General features: G+C 38.3%; 1 protein-coding gene across 4 annotated transcripts in view; it reads left to right on the forward strand.

Moving 5' to 3' along the window:
• Positions 1 to 2,527: 2,527 nt before the first annotated feature.
• Positions 2,528 to 22,566, forward strand: part of RET (ret proto-oncogene) — a 171,184-nt gene continuing 151,145 nt past the window's right edge. For all 4 annotated transcript variants that reach the window (XM_064716354.1, XM_064716357.1, XM_064716359.1 and 1 more), the window contains exon 1: positions 2,528 to 2,589. The gene's annotated coding sequence lies outside the window, so the exon portion shown is untranslated. The remainder of the gene's footprint in view (positions 2,590 to 22,566) is intronic.

Genomic DNA, 22,566 nt, shown 5'->3' on the forward strand with positions numbered 1-22,566 from the left:
TTTGTGGAAATTAAAACCTAATTTTCACCGTCACAAGGGCAAAATGGGCATTTCCATTTCCTTTGAGTTGAAGCATCTTCAACTCAAAGGAAATGGAAAAGTGGCAGAGGAACGTTATGGAAAAGATATTCTTGCTGCCAGTATCATGGATGTGTCCACAGCACAGTGCTGAGTGCCTGGAAATTCTTTGTTCTATTTGGTGTTGCACATATTTAGAATTGTGGTATTGTATTTTTCATATGTTGAGCCTCTCTGGAATTATCTTGGTTCTTTGCTCTTTCTCCATCAGTCCTACCCAACTGTAATTAAGCTACAGTGGGCCTTTCCAAAGGCAGGAGAGTTTAAATATCAGTAATTTGATCTGCCCTGTTTACTGATCTCTGCTGTTAGCTGAGTTGAAAGCGAAATGTTTTAATTAAAACGATTGGCAATAAGTTGGTATAATGCCATAATTTGCACTGGGCCTCTTCTAGAAAATGACTTAACCTCTGCCTCTGTTGCTAAGGCAACTAATGGACATGATTGTAACTGGGTGCATATAGACAGCAAGTGGAGGGTCTAAAGCTTTTTTAAATTGCTGGGGTGTCTTGATGCTGAAAGATTAAAATGTGAAATTAGTAAAATATATCCAAAAGTGTCTCTTCCATACTTCATTTTTCACATTTTATTTTTTGGTACTGTTTCATGCTTCTAAGTCTTCCAGTTTGGACTCTAAAATCTCATGATGTCATACTTAAGTTCTTTAATGCAGCACTGTATGTATAATAATTTGTGATATAATCTGGGAATGGCAATGGCTATTCTACTGGGATTTAGAATAATGTGTTTGATGGAATCTTTTCACCAATCTGTATTGAATCAGTAAAGAGTTAAGAATTAGATCATACATTATAAAGTATCCTGAATCACGTTTTTAGACAAAAACCAAAAACCCTCAGTTTTTTCCTGGGGGAAATTTTCTGAAATAGCCATAGGTGTTCTGAATACAGCTTAATAGATGTCCTTGACCAGCGGTTTGTCACTGCTGACCATGTGGAGTTTGATGGGGTCTTGTAAATAATGTTCAGAGTCTGTACTTTCTAATATGCCGTTTTCCCCCAGTGATAAAAACCAAAAAAATATGTAATATGATATTACTCTATTGGAAAATAGTCAAAACTAGAGTTCAAGGAAATTACTATTCTTACTGAGAAGAAAGAAAGGGTGTACTTTGTGTACTTTCCTCCTGACCTGATCCATGTCCAATATTTAGGCTCTTAAAGATAAAATTAAAGAGAATGTCACCATTCAATATGACAGTGCAAAATGCACACTTGAGGAGCATAGATTTAAGCTTGTGCAATCACAAATCAGAACAAACATTTAGTTACTTGAGGCCTTTCTCCTGCAGCATCATGTTTACTTTTCCTGTCTTTTCCATATGTGGGCAGTGTACTCTGAAGGCCAAGACTGGGAGAACAGGGAAGTGGCAGAATAAGCAGTACTTAGGTGCAGGAAAAGAGGTGCCTGGAATATCACAGAACTTAATTGCATAGCTTGTTTGCTTTTTCTTCATTCCTTCATTAGTAGATGTAATTGGGCAAATTATTTTGAAAATTTATGCAATTTATGACTTTATAGCTTTTATGACTTTTTATCACACAGAATGAAACAAATGAGAAATGCTTTTTGGGTATGTTTGTCTTAAAAAATATTGCTAGAAAGAAATTTTATTCCAGAATTACCTAATTCTTCAACCAAATATATCTGGAAAATTTAGAGCCTGAGGTGTTAATAATTAAATTGCTTTCCTATCCCAAACCATGCCTCTGTTTTCCATGAGACAAGATTAGACTTTGCAAAAAACTGGATTAATTCAGTAGTTTTACTGAAAGCTTTCTTGTGCCATAAGACCACTAATTACTTAAGCATTGACAAACTGCATATGAAATTATCAACAAGAGTTTTTACAGCTTGGTAAACATTTTAAAAGAGAAGAAACTAAAACAATGGCTGTACAATTGGCTTTACTAAAATATTTAAATTTGGGCCCTAAGGCTAGAACTCTGAAAGCACTTGAAATTATTCAACTTCATGGTAGATGGCTGTCAGACCAAAACAGTCGAACTTGCTTTACTTGTGAAAGGCCACTTCACCAGAAAATGATGAGATGGCCTTCTCATGGTGGAGATTTTAATAAATTCTGCACCATGTCGGGTTTTTTCCCCTCTTTGCTTTTTTACCTTTGATCCATATATATATATATATATGTATGTATATATGTATGTAAATATGTATATATATGAAAAATACTTCCAAGGAAAACTTGTTGATGTTATTATTTAGGAAACTAAGGCACTCTAGTGTAGGGGGATAGAATATAAGAAAATAGTGTAGAAAGTACTCTTACCCCTAAGGAGTTGCAGCTGGGCCAATTAGCAAAGATCAGGAGCAGGCCTGACTTTAACAGGCCACAGCTGTAACCAGTGAGAAGAAGATGCTATAAAAGAGTGGGGTGGCTGGGTGAGAGGGGAGCTGGAGTCAGTGGCTGCTTTGTGAAGAAGGAAGAGTCAGTGCTCTGAGGAGCTGCCCACGTGAAACACCAAGAAGGTATGGAACTTTTGTGATATAGGGATAACAGTATGGAACCCCTGCAGTAAGATGACAACAGTCTAGACTAACAAAACCCCATTAGGGGCATGGGAAATAAAAACAGCACTCTCAAAATATAAATTTTGGAATGTAGTCTCCACTTCTCCATGTCCTACCTCAGCACCTGTTAAGAGAGTGGAAAGGGAAGTTGAAAATAGGAAAGGGAAAAGGTGATCTGCCTAAATCAAGAAGGGAATGCAAGGAAAAATCCCATAGCATAAGAAGTAGTCTCTCAAGATGAGTCAGTTCCAAAATGCCTCATTATCTATATAAGCGTGGAACAGGAAGAGGTGGGAAGGGACTTAAAGGCAAATGTCATGTGCGCATGCAATTACAGAAACAGATTAAAAGCAGCCATGTATGGGTAAGATGTGGGAGGAATGAAGGCTGAATTTATCCTTACTTCTCATTTTGCTGTAAACTTGCTGGGCAGACGGCTGTGTTGGTCAGCAGAGGTTGTACAAGCACCAGGACCAGGGCAGGCACGTTTGCTCCCCCCAGAGCTTGGGGAAGCTGCACTGTAGATGAGCAAAGGATGGTGGCGTGAGGCGTCTCTGGCCGTGCTTGCTCTCAGCTGCAGCTCTTTGAGGTGAGCTCAGAGCATGGCCATACACAAAGCGGTGCTGACATTACTGAGGTGCAGCAGAAACTCCTTGTGCTGGATTCCCCAGGCCTGCAGCCCAGAGCTGCCAAAAACCTCTAAAGAAGGATGGCCAAGTCTGGCTGCTGTGCCAGTGTAACCGGGCTCCTGGCACTGCCTGGGGCACTCAGCCCTCCTCCTACATGTGCTGCTCTCTCTGGTTTGCCTCACTGGGGAAGTAGGTGCCATCTGCTTTACATGTCTCTACTTCACAATATGCATTTGTAGTCACTTTTCTACTGATGATAGCCTCCTCTGATATTTGTTATTTTATACAAGCAAAATATCTTATTTCTTTTCAAATTTACTTTCATTAGTAGAAGTCCCCAAATGCTTGAAAAATACTTGCTAATTGCAATATGAAAGAATCACACTTCTATACACAAATGTTAGGGTACAAGGTTAACAACTGGTGCAAATATTTATTCTTATGTTTCTTGTGCATGAAACAACATGTCCCTTGTGAATTAGATAGAGAAGGACAATCTGAGACAGAATTGGCAAATGGGCTTCTAAATGAAAATGTGATATGGTTTTGAAAAAGAAACACAATGTGTATATATACAGTTTGTTAATTCAAGATCACAGGTTGATTTTCAAAGGGAGGAAACCCTGAAAAATTAGAACAGGGAAAGAAAATTGCAAAAGATTAGAATGCAGCTAGTGGAACTACAAGAACAATTTCAGTTGAAATCAATAAAACTGTGCATCATCTGTGTACTAAAAGTAGGGTTTCATTTTTGGTTATTGAAAATTGCAACATACCTATTGAAATGAAATTGTTTGCTTATATATCCTTATTGTTACAATGGATGTTATTCACCATTTATGGTGAAATGATAGCAATAGATCTGAAACATTAGTTTTGAACTGTTAGAAACATAATTCTCATTACTTACAAATGAGTTTATGATAGCCATTGTTGAGCAGTCCTACTCAGCACATGAAGATCACTCTGAAATTTTATGCAGTGAAAATGGCTGGTATGAACTTCATTCAGGTGTCAAGGGCATTTAGTTGCAATTACATACCTTAATATTACATTTTAGAAAGTACATACGGGTGTGACAGTGCCTATAAAACCAGAGTTAGGTGTTAGCCACAAAAAAAATCTAAGTTAAGTACACTTTGGCCTGTAGAAACCCTCTAATTTCCTGTTAAACTGAGTTAAAGCTGAGTTAAAGAAAAGTTAGACATCTATTCCTGTGTAAAGTTTTCTGTGCTGTGCACTTCATGAATAGTGGCTCTACAGTATATATATTTTGGCAAAGCAGAATACTAGAATTGGGCAGCTTTGCTTCACCCACAGTTGTCTTTTCTTCACCTTGGTAAAAGAGTGGATGAAACCATCAGAGTCGTACTTTTTCCCCTTTAAGTGTAGAACACTGCACTTAGAAAAATCTCCTTCATTGGTATGCAAGATGTAATAGCATGGTTTGATTTCATCATTTTTCAAAAGAAAGAAGCCGAGTTTCTGTCAGGAGGTGTTGGGGAACACCAGTGATGAGAAAAATGTGGAGACCTCTGGAAGCTCTGACTTGAAAGTTTATTTAGTGTTATTGTATATGTTGCCAGTACTACATTTTTTCCTTTGTGACGGAGAAACGGACAGAAAGTGTTGAGAAGGAAGTGGTGTTTCCTAGAACGACTTGTTTAAGGCCAGCTCTGTGTGTCTCAGCAGCCCAAATGAGAGGGAGAGAGACTCCTCTCCTTTTTAATTTTCTTTCCTGCAAGTCTTAATCTACCTTTGCACAAGAAACTCATCGGACTCTGGATATTCAAACTTGGGCCTATTAATTCCCACAAAAATCCCTGCAGCCTAGACCTACCTATCTTTTTCCAGTTTTTTTTTTTTGTTCTAATAATTAAACTAATAGTTTAGTAGCTTATATATAATCACATTCATATTATTATAGTTCTAAAATTTTCTATTCAGTAATATTAAAAACAGATGAATAGATTACTTCTAATTTTAATGACAGGGGCATGGCCCTGAAGATTTTACACATATTGCATTTCTCTGGGGTCTCTCTGGGCACAAATGAGTTACAACCAAGGAGTTATAGGTGTCAATATCATGTCAAACTCTTCAGCAGAATGCTAGAGTGCACTGTATTATCTGTATTTCAGGGGGAAGAAACATTTGAAGAAATTACTAGCTGAAACTGGCATTTACATCATTTGTTCATTATCCTAATTTAAAGCTTGCAGAGAACCATGTAGGAACAAATTATAGCTTATAAATACCAAAAGTGTCATGGTTCATTGAGCTTTTTATTCTGAGGATTTTCCTGGTTAAAAGCAGAAGTTTGAGAATTGACTTTTCTCTTTAAGAAAGTGCAAATCTTATGTGTTTGTATCTTAAGATATGATACAGACTAACCTGTAGGGTGGCAAAACAATGCCACTTCTGCATGACTGAAGTTCATGCATTTGAGGTTTTAGGGAGTATTTGTAAGGAAACCACTTTTCAGAGTAGATTGAAGGAATACAGTTTTGGGACTAGGATTATTTTTTAAAGTTTGCAGCTATCTAAAACTGCTTAAGGATATAACATAGTTGAGTTGTATGGGAAATACTTTAGAGGGCAGAAAGCAGGCAGAGTAAACAAAAGAGGATGGAAAATACAGTAATTACATAACTTTCACCATAGCACATGGTTATCACTGTGATGTGTGCCATCATAAACACAAACTGTGAGAATTGTATTTAATCTGTGCACTTGCTTTATGGATTCGCTTTAAGTGTTTCAATCACTCAGTCATAGTTTTTTCTTAATTGAAAAAGATACCTGCTAATACAGTCACAAACTGAGCATAAGCAGACTGATTCAAGGGCTTGTGAAAACCCAAACCAAAATGATTCCATAGCTCTAACGTGAGGAAGATAACTTTGCTGAATTGTATGCTCCTGTAAGTTTCCAGATTTCTGTAACAGAAATCTCTGCTGAAGGCTGTAATACTACTCAAGAAGGTGGATGCTTCAGACAGATGCATTCTTGATTTGTCAACTCCTGGGAATAGTTGCACAATCTCCTGGTTAGTCAGGAGAGTTTGCTGTGCTCCGGATTTCTGACCTCCTGGAGAATTAACCATCTGAAGGGTGAATATGAAATGATCACAGAATGCTAAACTTGGAAGGGACCACCTGGAGGTCATCTAGTACAAGAGCACAGTGGTCAGGATTGTGCCTGGGCAGCTTCCTTAGATGCCCAGTGAGGGAGACTCTACAACACCTCCTGCCAACCTGTTCCGGTGTCAGTCACTCACTCAGCAGAGCTCTCCCACGTGTTGAGGCAGAACTTGCTGTGTATCAGTTTTCTCCCACTGCCTCCTGGCTTGGCACCAGTGAGTAAAGCCTGGTCCATCCTCTTGGCAACCTCCCTTTAGATGCTCACAGACATTAAGGTCCTCCCTTGGTTGTCTCTTCTTGAGGCTGAACAAGCCCAGCTCCGTCAGCCCTTCCTTTCTAGAGAGATGCTTCAATCCCTTCATAATCCTCATTGTCCTGCACTGGACCCACTTCAGAGGTTCCATGTCTCTCTCACACTGAGAAGCCCAGAACTGGACACAGCACTCTGGGTGAGGCCCCACATGGCTGAGGAGAGGGGCAGGATCAGCTCTCTTGAGCTCCTGGCAATGCTCTTCCTAATGCACCCCAGAAAGGGTGAGAACTTGCAGGTTGTTGAGGACAGGGCAGAAGTATTTAGGTGCCACTGATGATTATTTTGGATGAGCATATTTTTCCTGGCAGCCCCTTTGAATTTGTAGCTGTTGCTGTATTACTATCGAGTTTGAAGAACAAATCTATAACCATTATGTTACATGGCTAGGAGAGAATTTCTCTACTAAAAGTTGTCAGAAAGATCTTCAGAAAATGAGCTATTGACCCAAAGTAGTAGAATTTGTAGTTCAAAAAGATAACTGGTGCTAATTTCTAATAATTGCTAAAATTGCATGGAGGTGTTTGAAGTCCACAGCAGCTTCTACAAGAATTCTTTTACTGTGTCTTGGGGATAACTTCCACTTTTAGACTCAATATATGCCATTAGTGATGGACCCTCTAATAAATGCTGTGAATCTGAGCCTGTTTTCAGGATCCTTTCTGCAGCCCCCTGGAGTTGATGTGTGTTAACCCCCGTTATAGAAATAACCTTTTACATATATCCTTTGAATGCATCCAGAGGCTAAAGCTCTCTGAGGGATGTTTTAGCATGTCACACTTCTGTTATACAATTCTTCTTATGTTATAAGCTTAAAACTCTCCAGTTATAAATGGAGTTTGTAGTTTCTCACATGCTGTTGGCATTCAAGATCAGAGTTTCAGAGTTGGTAGGTTATAAATATATGAGAATAATATATGAAATATAATTTTTAAAGTTAAGTGTCATTATAGTGTCATTATTATTAAACTGGAAAGTATATTCGGTACAGCTAGTATATTTTGATCTAAATATTTTAGATAAAAAAATAGTTAAGATTTCTTCAAGAGGCAACCTAAACAGAGTTTACAAGTTCTGCAATAGCAGGATACTTATAACAGGCTGCTTTTCACATTAATCAATACTATATTTCACAGCAGACCATTTCTCTTCTTTCTCAGTTACAGAAAAATAGTATTTTTTTTCAACAACTCTGTGAATTAATTAATGCCATTTATTCTTCTGATTCTAACCAAAGGTTGTCAGGTTCCCTTAGCCTGTGTATTGATCTGTAATATAACCTTCCATTTCCTGCATCTGCTATTAAATGGAATAGAATTCATAATGGTTGCACTCCTGCACAGCTGTTCACCTATCTAGTATTGTCAGGTCACCAGGGAAAGTTGCTAATACTTGAGGAGAACTTCACTGGTATATTGATGTCTTCTGTTGTTCAATTAACATTTCTAATGTGGAAGAAAAGAAGATAGTATTTAATATGTCAGCCAGCCTTAAGACAACTCTGTTTCCATTTTCTAATGCCAAAACCTAATACAATGTTTATGTCCATTAGAGTTAAAATACTTTCCTTATTAGCTGCCTAAGTGCATTTTTTTCAACAATAATAGTGAAGGGCACTCAGTAAACTAAGACTAATTAATCTCCTCAGTCTCCCTTTTGTATTTATCTGATGCCAAAAGCAATATACTTTTTTCTCTAAAGCAGATTAAAACTAAACTGTGGATGGTGCTTTCTTCCTGAACAAAACCTGCAAAATTATCAATTTCCCTGATTATTTTTATCTCTCCTTTCAGAATGCTGCCTATTACTAACTGGGTTTTTGTTTCTGTTGCTCTCTGACAGCAAAGGTTTGACATATTGCTGCTAGAATGCAAGGGAGCTGCAGGGACCCAGAGCCCAGGACGTGCCATTCATACATCCTTGTGTGAGGTTAGAGACATTCCAGTATCAGGCTTTGCTGCAGCCCAACAGCTAAGGTGGTTTGGGGGCACTTAAACCCTCCTAGAAGGCTAAATCTTCATGAGCACAAGTTGAAGCAAAGGAATAACATTTTCTTAATGGTTTCAAACTTATTTGGGAATAGTGGAGTGGAGGACAAGAGCCTGAGCACACAGTGGTGTATCATAAAGACCCTGACCATCTATGATTGACTTGTGCTACTTTGAGCCTTTTCAGAGTTATAAGAATGGAATGGGGCCCACTGACACAGGACAACAGGCTCCTGCCTCAGGGCAGTGTCTGCTGTGCCAGGATATTCCAGAAGAAATGGATGCTTCCCCATGTGGGATGCTGTAGATTGTATAGGGACCTACCAGGCACACTAAGTGTGAAGTTTATGCTGAATGAGAATTACCTTGTTCATCATTAATGAAAGGGTGAAAAATACCATTGGCTTGACTGTCTAGACATTACCTTCTGCTATTATTGTGTTGAATTATTAGTAAAGCACTATTATTTTTTATGTTAAATATGTATTAGTTCACATGGAATTCAGATATTGTATGTGTTAATGATGTAACTATTAACCAAATACAGGCTTTTCAGCCTTCTTCCTGTCACCCTTCAACCAATGACTCCTTTGTCATTCATTCCAGTGCTCTTTTTCAGAATGCATGTGGAGTGCAAAATTAATAATTCACAGAAAAGCTTCAATGTTCATCTTCACTGTATTTGTTAAGAGAATATCCTTATTTTAGAACTTTTGTATCAGTTGGCAACCTTAGCTTTGACACAAAACACTAACTTGCAGTGTTCCTTTCAGGGTTTTTTTTGAGATTTTTTTGCATACAAATTGATATTTTTATTTTCAGTCTTATTCCATGAGTGTTTATTTCAGTCTTATTCCATCACACACACAAAGGGCTATCTTATCAGTATCCTGTATATATTGAAGACAAAGCCACACATCTTGGGAAGAATGGAAGATCAGGGAAACAGCTTTGAGTTTGCCTGAGGTTTTTTTAAATGCTCAGGACCTTCTCCGAGGTTAAAGGAATGGCCTTTTCTTGGTTTGCTTTAAAAAGTAAAACGTGTCTATTTGAAGTTCAAGTAGGTCAGAATGAGTGCTGTAATCAAGCTAAGTCTTGAATACACCTTCTTAGGAAGGAAGAAGATTAATAAGTTGTGACAAAGTCTGTAATGTTGCAGTAAAAGAGTAGAAAAAAGTTTTTCTTAAGCTATTTTGCAGAGTAAGGTACTATGAAAATATCACAGCATATCAAAAGTAGAAATGGATGTGATGTTTCCTAATTATTTTCTTTAAGGACAGTTATAAGGTAAACTAGTAACTTTATTTAGGGGTTTCCTAAGGACTCAGACTGCTCCAGGAAGCTTAATCCTAGCAAATATTCTGCAGGCCTCCTCCAATTGTTCTGGAGGGTTTTAGTTTTCTCTACACAACTTGCATCTATTCAAATGAGCCTGAGTGTGTCCTGATTTCTCTCCACAAGTACAGACAACTTCCACTGTTTGTATTCTTTCTCCAAGGCACAACCCTTCTCTGTAAGGAAATTCACTCCTGCTGATCCTGTAGCATACCTCATTTGGAGTCCTGCCTGGTGAATAGGGCAGGATTACTGAGTACTTTCATGTACAAACACAACTTTCCAACTCTATGATGGCTGGGTAGTTTCTTCTCTCCTCTCCTGGTTCCTTTCTTAACTCTAGCTAACAAAACTTGTACTGGGATCGCTTCAAAATTCAAGCAGCTGTCCTCATAAAAGATATTCCGAATATCTTTTTGCTTCAGTCTCTAGGCTTGAATCTCCACCCTTACAGTGCACGGATTACACTGGGAAGATGGACTTAGGCCAACAATTGTGTTTGTGTCTGCATGCTGTCATGATGAACATTTATTTATTTAGGTATTTTTTGAATCTTACATAGAAAAATTTTCATACTTGGTTTTGATTCCATTCCATGTTGTTTCTGAGTGTCATAATATTCATTAAGTATGATAGTATGAGTTACTGAACCTTTCAACATGTGATATAGAATGGTAAAATATAGCTTCCATATTCCCTCCTTTTTTTCAAAAGCACTTTAAGCAAATTGGCAATCTAATTATTGATTTATAAAAGGAAAGGAATTAATACAGCCCCCCATAGCTGTTGGCGGTAAGAGTATTTAAAAGTGAACTATGCTTAAATTTCATAAAAGCCTCCTCAGCAAATCAGTAGAAGAATATTGATCTTGAAATAAGTATGTGAATTCTAATTGTGTTTTGTCTTTCCACTGGAGGACCATTACTTTATTTAGCTGGAGTTCATTCTTTACTTTTATAGTCTTGGTGTGTTGTCTATGAAAACTGCCTTTATGTTTGAGCAAGGCTTGTAACTACCCAGTTTTGCTGATCTTTTCAAAAGAGTATATTGACATGTGAGAGCTAAAGAGAGGCTTTTAAGATCAAGTTACCATCACCAAAAGTCTCAGCAACATATAACTCTGGTTCCTGGTATAGAGCTGTCTGTTAAATGAGTATGTCAGAAGCCAAGTACAATAATTGCTTCTTGCTGTACTGACTCGCAAATCAATTTATTCTGATTATGAACCACCATCTTAATCATATACAGTGTAATTACATATATATTTTAATCTTGGAAAACCACATACATCTGTAGGTTAATCCTGCTGCTTTCACAAGTGGATTTGGACTGGTAAAAGGGAACAGTCTCAGCTGCTTTGTAAGTTTTGAAATACCTGATCTGGTGATTTTTTCATTAGAAAATTTTGGAAAAGAGAAAGAAGAAAGAGGTTCCAATGGTCACACAACTACTACATTCAGATGCAAGGGAAAGGAAGGAAAAGACAGGGAAGCTGAATGTTTAACAAAGTTTTTAAAAATAAGTAGTTTTGAAAATAAAAATTTTAAGTATATCTCTTGTTTAAATTAAAAATTCAAATCAAAAGTTAGTTTAAGCAATTTCTTTGAAAAGTCAAATATATTTTGACAGAAATAGCTTTTTCTGTCTGAACAAATTGAAGCAGCTTTACAGAATGTAACACAGGAAGGTTTCAGCAGTGTGTGATAGTTGGGTGTAGGGATTTATGTTCCTTTATCTTCCCATCACTGTATGTTAAATTCAAGTGGAAGTTTCTTCCTGTCTCCTACATTTGTAGGTAATATGTGCTTGTTTTTTAACTGAGCTTTAGAGCCTTTTAAAGCAGCTTTGCAGTACAGACATTAGTAATTTTTTAGCCACCTGTACTCTAGCAGTAGTGGGCATGAGGTGCTCTCAAGAGGAACTTGAGCAAGTGTTGGTGAGGAAGAATAGCATTCTTTGGGTTTGGTTTGTTAAAATCTAGCCTCAGGCTAATACCTGAGGGTCATATAGGGGAAGAGTGAACAGAGATGAATTGTTACGTGGACTCTGGGCAACCCATAAAAGGCCCTGCATAAAGCAGCACAGTTTTGTCACCCTAGAGCAATGGGTCACTTGAGAGCAGCGCAGGGCTGTGTACTGCTCCTCCAAAGTCTGCTGATAGAGCTGTGTGTTGGTCTCTTCTTCCAGGGAGTAAGTGATAGCACAAGAGGAACAGGGCCCAAATTGCTCCATAAGAGGTTTAGGTTACCTAGTAGGCAAAATTTCTTCACTGAAAGGTTTGCCAAGCACTGGAATAGGCTGCCTAGGGCAAGTGGTTGACTCACCATCCCTAGAGAAATTTAAAAGACCTGTAGGCAAGGTGCTTAGGGATATGGTTTAGCCTTGGACTTCAGTGTTAGGTTTGTGCTTGGACTCAGTGATCCTAGAACAGTTTGCCCAACCCTCTTGCAGTTAGCAGGGACATCAACTAGATCAGGTTGCTCAGTGTCTTACCCAACCTGACTTGGAATGTTTCCAAGGATGAGGCCTCTACTGCCTCTCTGGGCAGCCTCTACCAGTGTTTCAACACCCTCATTGTAGCAAAAAGGGGCTTTTTCAGCCTAAATCATTCCATGATTCTATGGATATGAATGACAGCTTACTCTGCCATGTCAGCTGAGATGGGCCACAAATTCACATTTTTAGAACTTACTTATATCTGGAGTTTTTACCATGTTTGCATTTCCAGAAACTCTGTTGCATTGTAATTTAAACAAGCCAACAACAATGAGCAGTTGGGCTGAATTCCATTTCTTCAGTTTAACACTTAATTGGTATTTTCCTGACTAAAGACTGAATAATCTCTGTGTTCATAGTGAAGAAATACTTTCCACAAATCCAAATTTTATTGAGTAATTTAGGTGCATAAAAATTTAGCCTAATGAACAAGTTACTGCAGGGTAAAAGATTACTCAAATTACTCTGCATTTAAGTTCAGTAGGGATTTAGCGGCAGATTTAACAACAGTTGGGATATCATTTTGTGTTGGCAATTTTGGAGAAGTTACTTCAACTGCACTGGGAGAAATCTTTATATCGTATGGAGAGAAAATGTAATAAAAAGCTAACAACTCAGCACCAGTTAGTGCTGCTTCATAGCGAACCTACCTCGAAAATCTCTAAATTTTAGGGAGAGAGCAAATATCTGGATATTTATATTCATAGAATTGGAAGAAAACAGCTTAGTTCACTACTAGAAATAACAACCAGAAAAGAAAAATGTGTAGCTGACAGCACTCATGTTCCTTCTGGCGTTTGCCTTTACTTTTCTGTGCTTATCATTTCAATTGCAACTCTGAAACACAATTTGGAGACTCAGTCAAGTGCAATAAAATGAAAATGGAAGACAGGATTTTTTTCCCTTGCTTGCCTGTCATAAATACTTCAGCTGCTTTACTTGGAATCCTCATATCATGAAACTGAAATCTTTATGGGAAGATTTTTAATATCCAAAGTTAATATTGGGATCCTATTATGTTGAACAGCATATGAATATAAATCTTGCCTTGGAAAACCTTAAAACTGGATGAACAAATTAACAAGTGAGTGTAATGAGGGAAAATATTATCTTCATTTTAGACAAGAACAATTGGCACATTAGGAGAAGAGTGTTTTTGCCAAAGCCACACTGCAGGGCTCGATGACAAAAAAATTAATGTTCTGTTTCCTCTAGCAGCAAGGGCAGCTCCCAGTGTGTTTTGTTTGCTTGCTTTTCTACACTGCTCTTTTTGAGATTTGTAGTTTTTTCTCAGACTACTTGTCTGCTTACAAGTCATGACAATAAGTTTCAGTAGTCCCTCAGAAGGCATGTAGAACTGTGGTAAAAGAAAGTAAAACCATTGTCTGAGAAACTTGGTTTCAAACATTTTCGGACTGACATTGGCCCTGAGGGCTTGAGGACTTACTGTGTCAGTCTCAGTCCCAGTCCTGTGCCTGACCATGAGCTATCATTGCTGTTTAGGAGGGATAAGGAGCTCAAAAACCTTTGCTAAATGCATCTATTGAATGCATAAGTGGGTGTTGAAAAGAAGTCATTAATGGTAATTTTCTTAGAAATCTTTGAAAAATTCCTGTTGGATCACTCTTGAAAAACTTCCAGAGTTTACTCTTAAGAAGGAATGTTGCATTGACCAAGATAACCAAACAAACAAACAACAAAAAAAGAGGAAAAAAAAAAACAAAACAAAAAAAAAACAACACGAAAAAAGGAGGAATGTCTGGTGGGTTTGGGTGTTCTTTTCTAAAAGTTACAGTATTTACATATTTTTTGATTTTGGCTCTTGTACAGCATTTTTCAAAACAAAGCAGAACCCCCAGACAGGAGCCCAGAAACATACAAATGGATAGCTTTAGGATCCTGATGGGAATACTGCCAACAAGGTAAAAAGAAATATTTAAAAAGTGCCAAACATGCAGACCTGTCATCTTTTGCCTTAATGGGCACTTACAAATGTGCTACTTGCAAGAGATGTTCTTCCACAATATGATTGTGGTTATAAAACAAACAGCATGGTCAATAATATGATCCAATCTGATTGAAGAGGTCAGTTAGAAAATTATTACCCACTTTACAACCCATTAACATCAAACCTACATTACAGGAATGTATGTGATAGATTAAAAACTTGCTTACTTAAAGCAAGAAGGTCTAAATAAACTCCATTATGAATGTTTTTTTATATTTGAAGCAAAAAAATTGCCCCCTTGGCGACTGGAATGCAATGGAGAGAGTCAGAACAAGTTGCTGAGTTTACCTTTTAAATCTCTGTGCCTGAATCCTATCTAGTAGACGTTTGGGGAAGTGGAAAAGACATTTTTGGATGATTAGCTTGTGCTTTGTGATTGACACACCGAGGAGGCTGCAAGAAAGCAATTCAAGGGAAATTGAAGCTGTTGAATGGAGTTACTGGAATTAGGGAAGGAAAAACAAAAAGCTTTGCTTGATACAGAGCAAATTATTTGCTGTATCAGGAAAGACCCAATGACCCTTCTAATCTTGTATCCTGCCTGCAATGTTGATTTATACCAGATGCTTCAAATGAAGATATAAATCCCCATAATACGTTGACCTGTAAGTGTATAATAGTGTGCAAGGAGGGTATGTTCCTTCTTGACACCAGCCCATGATCAGCATATGCCCTGTAGCATATATATTGAAAGCTTCTGTCTTTACTCCTAGCTGATGAAGTTGGAGATGCTTATGGCAGTTGTATAAGTTAATGTGGGTGGATGGCCAAGCATGTTTGTGGCAAACACTCGTGCTCATTGAACTGCCTGAATTTTAGCTAGTAAATTCTAGGGCAATTTCCATAGGATGTTATGCCACAAAGTTAGGAGGACATTCTCTTGGGTTTTGTAGTGCCCTTTAACTGACAATGTCAAAGGAAGGTGCTAACAGTCTTCTGGCTCTAGTTTCCTGAGCGGTTATGCAGAAATTACATGTATCTATATTATCTGCTGGATCCGTTTTTCTCCAATGCAAGGTGTTATGTGATCAGCTCCTTTTTTTTTTTTTTTTTTTTCAACTGGCTTAGCTCGATGCCAACATAGCTTTAAGGTATATTGCCTGATATTTCAGATTGCATTAGGTTTATTTTCCTGCTTATTTTCTATATGAATTGCTAGATTCTGAGGGAATCTATGGGTACGTTTGCCTCCAAAGTCCCTGGGGAGTAAGGTGAGCTAGAAAGGAAGATCCAACTCTGCTCCTGTTTGTTTCTGAAACTCCATCTGTCCTGGGGTGACTGCATGTATCCTCACCTGCAATTAATATTGCATTGGTGACAGATATGTTTCACATGTAAGTGCTGAGAATCTCCTGTGTAGTGTGCACTCCATCACTGAGTTCATCCAGCAGCTGCCCATAGCTCCAGCCTGACAGATGTTGCTGGTGGTTGTACCCTTAGCTCTTGCTTGGTTGCCTCCCCAGCTTCTGGAGGAGGTCCTGGAACTTGAGAGTGACTTGTGACACCGGGCCTTGCTGTAGGTGTGAGAATGCTGCATCTGTGTGCTGTGTTCGGGATGGCAAAGAGGAAATGAAGGAGGGGTTGGAAGGGCCCCCCAGAAATGCCTGGAGCCCCCTTCATCAGAGCTATGGACAGACATGAGGTCATGGGGGCAGCACGCACAGAAGCTTCCCTTGCTGTGCTGGTGCTATAGAGGCCGTGTCACCATCGTGTTCCCTGCCTGTCTGCAGGCTGCAAGCAGCTCTTGAGCAAGATCAATTGTTTCTGTGCTGTAGTGCTTCTGGGCACAGATCAGGCTGCTGTACCTCTGCCTTTAATGTGGGCTGGTCTGGGGAGGCTTGGCCTGCCAGTGATGTGAACATTTCCGAGCTGGTCAAGGCTATTCTACAGGCCTATTTACATTTGGCACCGAGCCCATGAAGCTCCGTGCCATCGTTTCTGCCTGGCATTCCTATCTGCCTGAGTTGCTCTGACCCAAAGGCATTTACAGGTGACCTGACTGCTTGCCAGGAAACACTTATCTCCTCAGTGACTGTGGCATGGCAGGGGAATGTGCTTTTTGGCTGAATGAGGAGGAACTGGATGTCCATCCGGTCCAGACTTGAGAGTGGCATAAGGCTTGAGAGCTGGATCATATTTGCCTGTCACATCCATCACAACATCTGTGAGAAAAAGAATGAGAGGCAGGCTGACCCACTCCATGCATCTGCAAGGATTGTAAAGTCAATTCCATGTAGGAAGCCCCAGATGAGTCCTTTATACACAATGCATTACTGTGTATTCACTGCTTCAGTGATGTGGTTTCCAAGCTGTTTTTTTCTTTTGTCTTTCCATTATTTTTTTTCAGGTGAAAAGAGGGCGGTAGAAAACCTTTTATCATGTTTCTGTTAGTGCTTCTTCTGAAGCACTGTACTCCTCACCACCTCCATGCTCTGTCTGGATGCCTGGCTGGCAGTGCCAGATGTAAACCATAAACCCTGCACAATATGCCATGTTCTCTTCCTTTAAGTTTCCCTTTCATATTCTTTGTCCCTTCATCTCTCTCCAGGGATGGAATGATTTATACCAATATATAGAGCTATAAATGAGACATTTTTCTACAAGCTGAGGTAAAAACAATGGTGCAAAGCTGTACTACCAGTAAAAGTAAACACAGAGAAGCAGCAAAACTAGTTGTCAGCCATTAAACAGCTATAGTTTTATTTGCTGTAAACATTTCAAATAAGACTAAGTGAGTAACTACTGACAGTTTTTAACAAAGGCAAATAGTAATGCACCCAGTGCAGTATGCGGGATTTTATTTTTCAATAATTTTTATTTTATCTTAACTGGTTTAAATTGGTTTTGGTTCATGTTTGTTTTACTCAACTTGAAGTTTTGGAAAGGAGAGTGGGATTCAATATAACTTAATTGCTTCATCATGTCTTACAAATGATGTTGCTCATCAGTAAGTGGAATAAGAGTAGAAATGAGCTGAAATGATAAAGAGCAATGTTGATGCAAGAATAAATAAAAGTTTTTATGCTGCTTGTCCTATTTAAATCTTGTGCTGTTTGAAGGAGATGTGAATTAAGTTTGCTGGGAGTATTTAACAGACTCTTTTTGCTGGATTAGTATTGACTTTGTAAAGTTCATTTTATGTAATTGCCTTGACCTTTACTTGGGGGGCTGGAGTCATTCTCACTTTCTTTTCCGAAAATTCAAATGATCTTGGTTTCAATGTGATGTAAAGAGGTAAAACTAATATCTCAAAGATAATTGTTATTATAAAAGCACATTCCTATCTATCTCTAGTTAGTTCTTAGGCTGCTTTATGCTGTGGGCATGGCTCAGCACAATCAAGTTCAACTTTGTATATAGATCTGTAATGGTGAAACTAAAACTAAGTAAAATGTGGGTTTGCATTCAAAAGGATTTAGGAAAGATTTATGATGAATTTTTTTCCATGAACCTGGAAAAATGACGTTGTTTGTTAGTGTTCATTTCATTTTTTTTTCTTTGTTCTTTGGTGAGGCCTGCCATGAGAGGAAAGGAAGTTTTACTGAGAAATCCAGGATTACTCAGCTGGTACAATGAAAACCTACATTAAACATGTAGGTCTAGGCAGTATTTTTCCTTGTGTATCAGGACTGTGATTTTGCATATATTCCTTTAAGTCGAATCAATTTTGCTCTAAGGTTTCATTGTGCACAGGAATTTTACCATTCTAGAGTCCAGAACTGTGGGGTTTTGATCTAGTAGCCAGGCTTGCCAAGAGAATGTGTCCCTTTACATTGCAATAAACTGTGGCTTTGGTTTTTGTTTTTGCAGTAATTTAAAACTATTTTTCTTTACATTGTGGCTGAGATATTGCTGCTTACTAGAGTGCCTCCAATGCTGATATATTTTAAAGGAATGGAAAAGTTTAATCGCACACATATTTTATTAAAACCTGGCATTTTGCTACGTATTGTTTTAGGCAAATTCATAATCAGCACTTTTCCTTTGTGAATTGCCATATGTTTCAGTGGACAGTGGGTAGGATTCACCAGCAGATTATAGGTCTGTGAAAGCCCAGGCATTTAGTGTGGTGAATGTTGTAAAAACAAACAATTAGCACTTTGCTGCTCCCAGCAAGAATAGCTCACTAATTCAGTTTAGGAAAATATGGTGATATTTTAGTGCCAATAATCAGATCTGGAGACTCTGAAAAACAACAGTTACGGTGTATTATTTCTGCTGTCCCATGGCAAAGGCTTCAGGCATTGAAATGGTTTTGGAAAACCAATATATACAGTCTTGCTAATGTTAGTGATTCACTGAATCATTTCTTTTGTTTGCTGTTTTGCTCAGTTTCTGTAGTTCAGACAAAACAAAGCAGCTTTTATGAAAAGGAAATGAAAGAACATAACTAGGGTAAGATGTAAACCACAGAGCTTCTGTCATAAACAGAAGCCAAACAGCCTTGTATCAGCTATACACAAATGAGTAGGTTGTAGTAAGTTGTAGCTGAGAGCATACTTTTGGCCTGGATTGTAATCAGACATCAGTTTGGAAAGTTGCATAACTAGATGCTGCTAAAGAAAATCAACTTGTTGTTTGGCATGATTATGAATTTTGAGCACAGTTCAAGTGCTTGCTCCTAATATTCCCATCCTATTAATATCATTTAGAACACCAACTGAATTAGGCTTGCCTTGGCAAGTTAAGGATGTTGAACATTTTTCCTGGGATTCAGGACTTCCATGGGTGGAATTACTTGGTGTGATAGCCAGTCGGGGTGTATGGCCTCTGTAGACTTGCAATACTAATTTCCTCTCTTGTAGAGTTTTCTATATGATACTTGGCTAAGTAGAGGTTCATGCCCTACAGATTCAGACGGGCTCCATTTCCCACTAATTCTGTTTCTATGGTCATCTGCACTATTAGCGTATCCTAGAAAATCAGCTGCCAGCTGGCCAGTACCTGACACACAGGCATTAGCTGCCACTGGGGAAAATCAGGGTGAAATTACCCATTTAGAATACTTTGGCACAATGACATTCTGAACCCCTGGTGAGTGGTGCTATGTTAGCTAGAGAAGCATTATTCTACCAGTTAAGTGCCAAAGAGCCCCTGTTCAAATATTGGCTTAAAGGAAAGTCAGACCTCTGAAAATAAATTGTGTTAAGGAGACCTAGTGAAACTCTGCTTGTGAAAAAGAAAGCATGCCAAATATTGTATTAAATGTCATGGTGCTGGGATGGCATTAGACCCTTATATTCTTCCCAGGTTCCTGAATTTGGTTAAACAGAAGCTTGATTAACCAGAAAAAACATGTTTCAGTTTTAGACCTTTGCTGCTGAGCATTTTCCCAACAGGGACATTGTTGACTATCAAGTTCCCAAAATAAATGCTGATGTTATGACACCCCAACACATTGTAACAGAAATTTCATAACCTAATAGGAGTTAGTCATCTTACACTGTGATTTATCTGGATTACTCATTTCCTTATTTTGAAGAATATGTATATTACAGAATCAATGCCTTGAGCCATGCTTGTTGATAGTGTTGTTTTCAATGCTCCTGTTACTACTCAGATGTGCTTTCTTCTTTAGGGGAAGAAACAAATATGTAGAATGATTCTGTTTTCATTATATGTGTAAAGGACAGACCTACAAGAAGGTATTTTACAGCTTTTCAGAATATGTTGTGTGCTAAATCCAGATACATCTGTAATGTATGAGCTCTATGCTCTTGATGTATCTATAACTATTGTTTCTGCTTAGTTCCAGTCAAAAGAAGTCCACAGAAAAATCCAACTTCGTCTTATACAAGAAAGTGATCTGATATCATACAGAATATCAGCACATGAATAAATTAAATGTTTCTTATTTATCAGTAGACTAATAGGGAGTCCAAAACTTAGCCAAGTGGAAATAGTATTGTGATTTTTTTTTTCTGAAGTTAGCTATTAACAGAGAAAGTGTGGAGTAAAGATCTTTGAACTGGAGGCATTTTCTGAAGAAGTTTCTTCCCTCTCCTTTATCGGATGAGAGTAGGAAATTTAAGCTGTCATCTGAATGATCTGCAGGGAAGATAACACTAAGGGTGTTCAGACCTTAAAAGGGGTGTTTTTTCCTCTGCTGTTTTGGTGGTCTTTTTGCTGCTGTTGTTCTGTTCCATTTAAAATTAGACTATACTGAGGTCATGTGGCTAAAAGGAGCATTTCTCCATTTATCTTTGACTGGGCAAGATAAGATAAAACCTACACATAGCTGAGACTACAGCTGGCAGCATATCATCCATCTGCCTTGGATGCTCTGCTGCAGAGATTTGCACAAGGGCCATGTGCAAGAGGAATCCAAATGGTGCTGCCAGCAGGTCACCTGCTCCCCTGGCCTGCAGGACACTGCCTGAGAGGTCCTGGGAAATGGATGGTGGAGATCAGATGGCAGCTGTTCACAGATCACATGGAGAGAAAGTGGAGCTGCCTGCACATAGTTTATATTTCATAATTGCTTATCAATTCTGTCTGAAATATCCGGTATCTATATAGGAACAACAAAATTATGTGCAAGTGATGATGGCATTTTAGTTTCTTTTGTCCCAAAACTGTGGTATGTCTTTTCACAAAGAAACCTCACTTAATGCTCCAAGTAAAATCTGCAGGTGATTTTCTGCATAAGAATATGCATGAATACTTGAAGGAAAAGCTGCAAATAAAATAATAGGGGATGTCTGAATTCTTTGTTATAAGTAATAGACTAATCAGATAACCTTAACATTAGTACTCTGTGCTTTGTGCACACAGATTCTTCAGTGTGAGGTAAAACTCCAAAGCAGAATGCTCTGAAAGATCATCCTCATCCATCTTTGTCCCCTTTATGCTTGCACAACAAAAGTGTAAGAGTGTGTTAGGAATAAATGGCAGTAATGTACTGATGGGAATACTTTCAAAGTGGACAACACAGCCTGGATGAAGCCCAACACTTAAGGGTATGAAGCCTGTGATTAATCCTTAGATTCACATATGTAACCCTGCATGCTCTCTAAAGTCTAGGAAGTTAGTTTGAAAATGACGGCAGCTCTTATACAATTAAGATTTATCAAATGGCATGTATTTGCAGGTAGGGAGGTGATAAGCACCAGGGTGTATTGAGGTTTGAATAATTTCCAGGCATTTGAGGAGAGTTGCTAAGAAAGCCTTTCTCCATGATGCACTTTCTGTGAAATTTTGGGAACACAGGAACAAAGTTGGGCCAAAAAAAGTCTAGCTTTTTTTCCTTTTTGCTTTGCTGAAGATCTTCTTCCAGAGTCTGTGAGATGCTTTTATTCCCTACCACCCCCTGGGACTTTTTTTTTTCATTCTATTTTCTTTCTTTTCCTCTGAGAAGTGCCATCTGGTTTCCAGCATTTGCTTCGTTTTCTAAGGAGACAATGTTTTGGGATAGGAGGTGTCCTTTTGTCTCTGATTTCTGTGTGACACTGGTTTACGGTTTAGACATGAAATGTATCAAAAACTTTCTAGCTATTTGTGTTTATATGCAGACATACTGTTAGCTACCAACATCCTTTACTTTTTACCATTGTCATTTTCAGTGCCTACAATTTACCTTCTAAAGATAGAGTTTTTTTTAAGAAAATGAATTGCCTGACCCTACCAGTATTTGATAATTGATGGCTGTATTTTTACATATACTAGATATTCCTATGCTAGCTATGGTATTCATTACCCTTTTGAATCCCAGGCTACTATTCATAGTAAAGGCAAGAATCTGCACAAGAAAACCTGGACTTGATTAATATCCTTAATTACTCTGCACTGAACCAAAGGGTAATATTTCTTACTGCCTCCTGTTAATAATCAGTTATGTCTCAAAGCACTTGGATCAATAACCTGTATTTTTTTTCTTCAGAACTGTGCTTATTGTATTGGTAGGCAAGTATTCAGATGAAAAAGCTTGCCAATGCTAGCTAAAATTCTTCAGAAATTTGTTATTGATTTTCTAAAAGTTTATCAAATTGGAAACATTAAACCAGCTCAGCAGTGGTTTGGGTTTTTT

The sequence above is a fragment of the Zonotrichia leucophrys genome, chromosome 6 (assembly GCF_028769735.1).
Source record: "Zonotrichia leucophrys gambelii isolate GWCS_2022_RI chromosome 6, RI_Zleu_2.0, whole genome shotgun sequence".
Taxonomy (NCBI): domain Eukaryota; kingdom Metazoa; phylum Chordata; class Aves; order Passeriformes; family Passerellidae; genus Zonotrichia; species Zonotrichia leucophrys.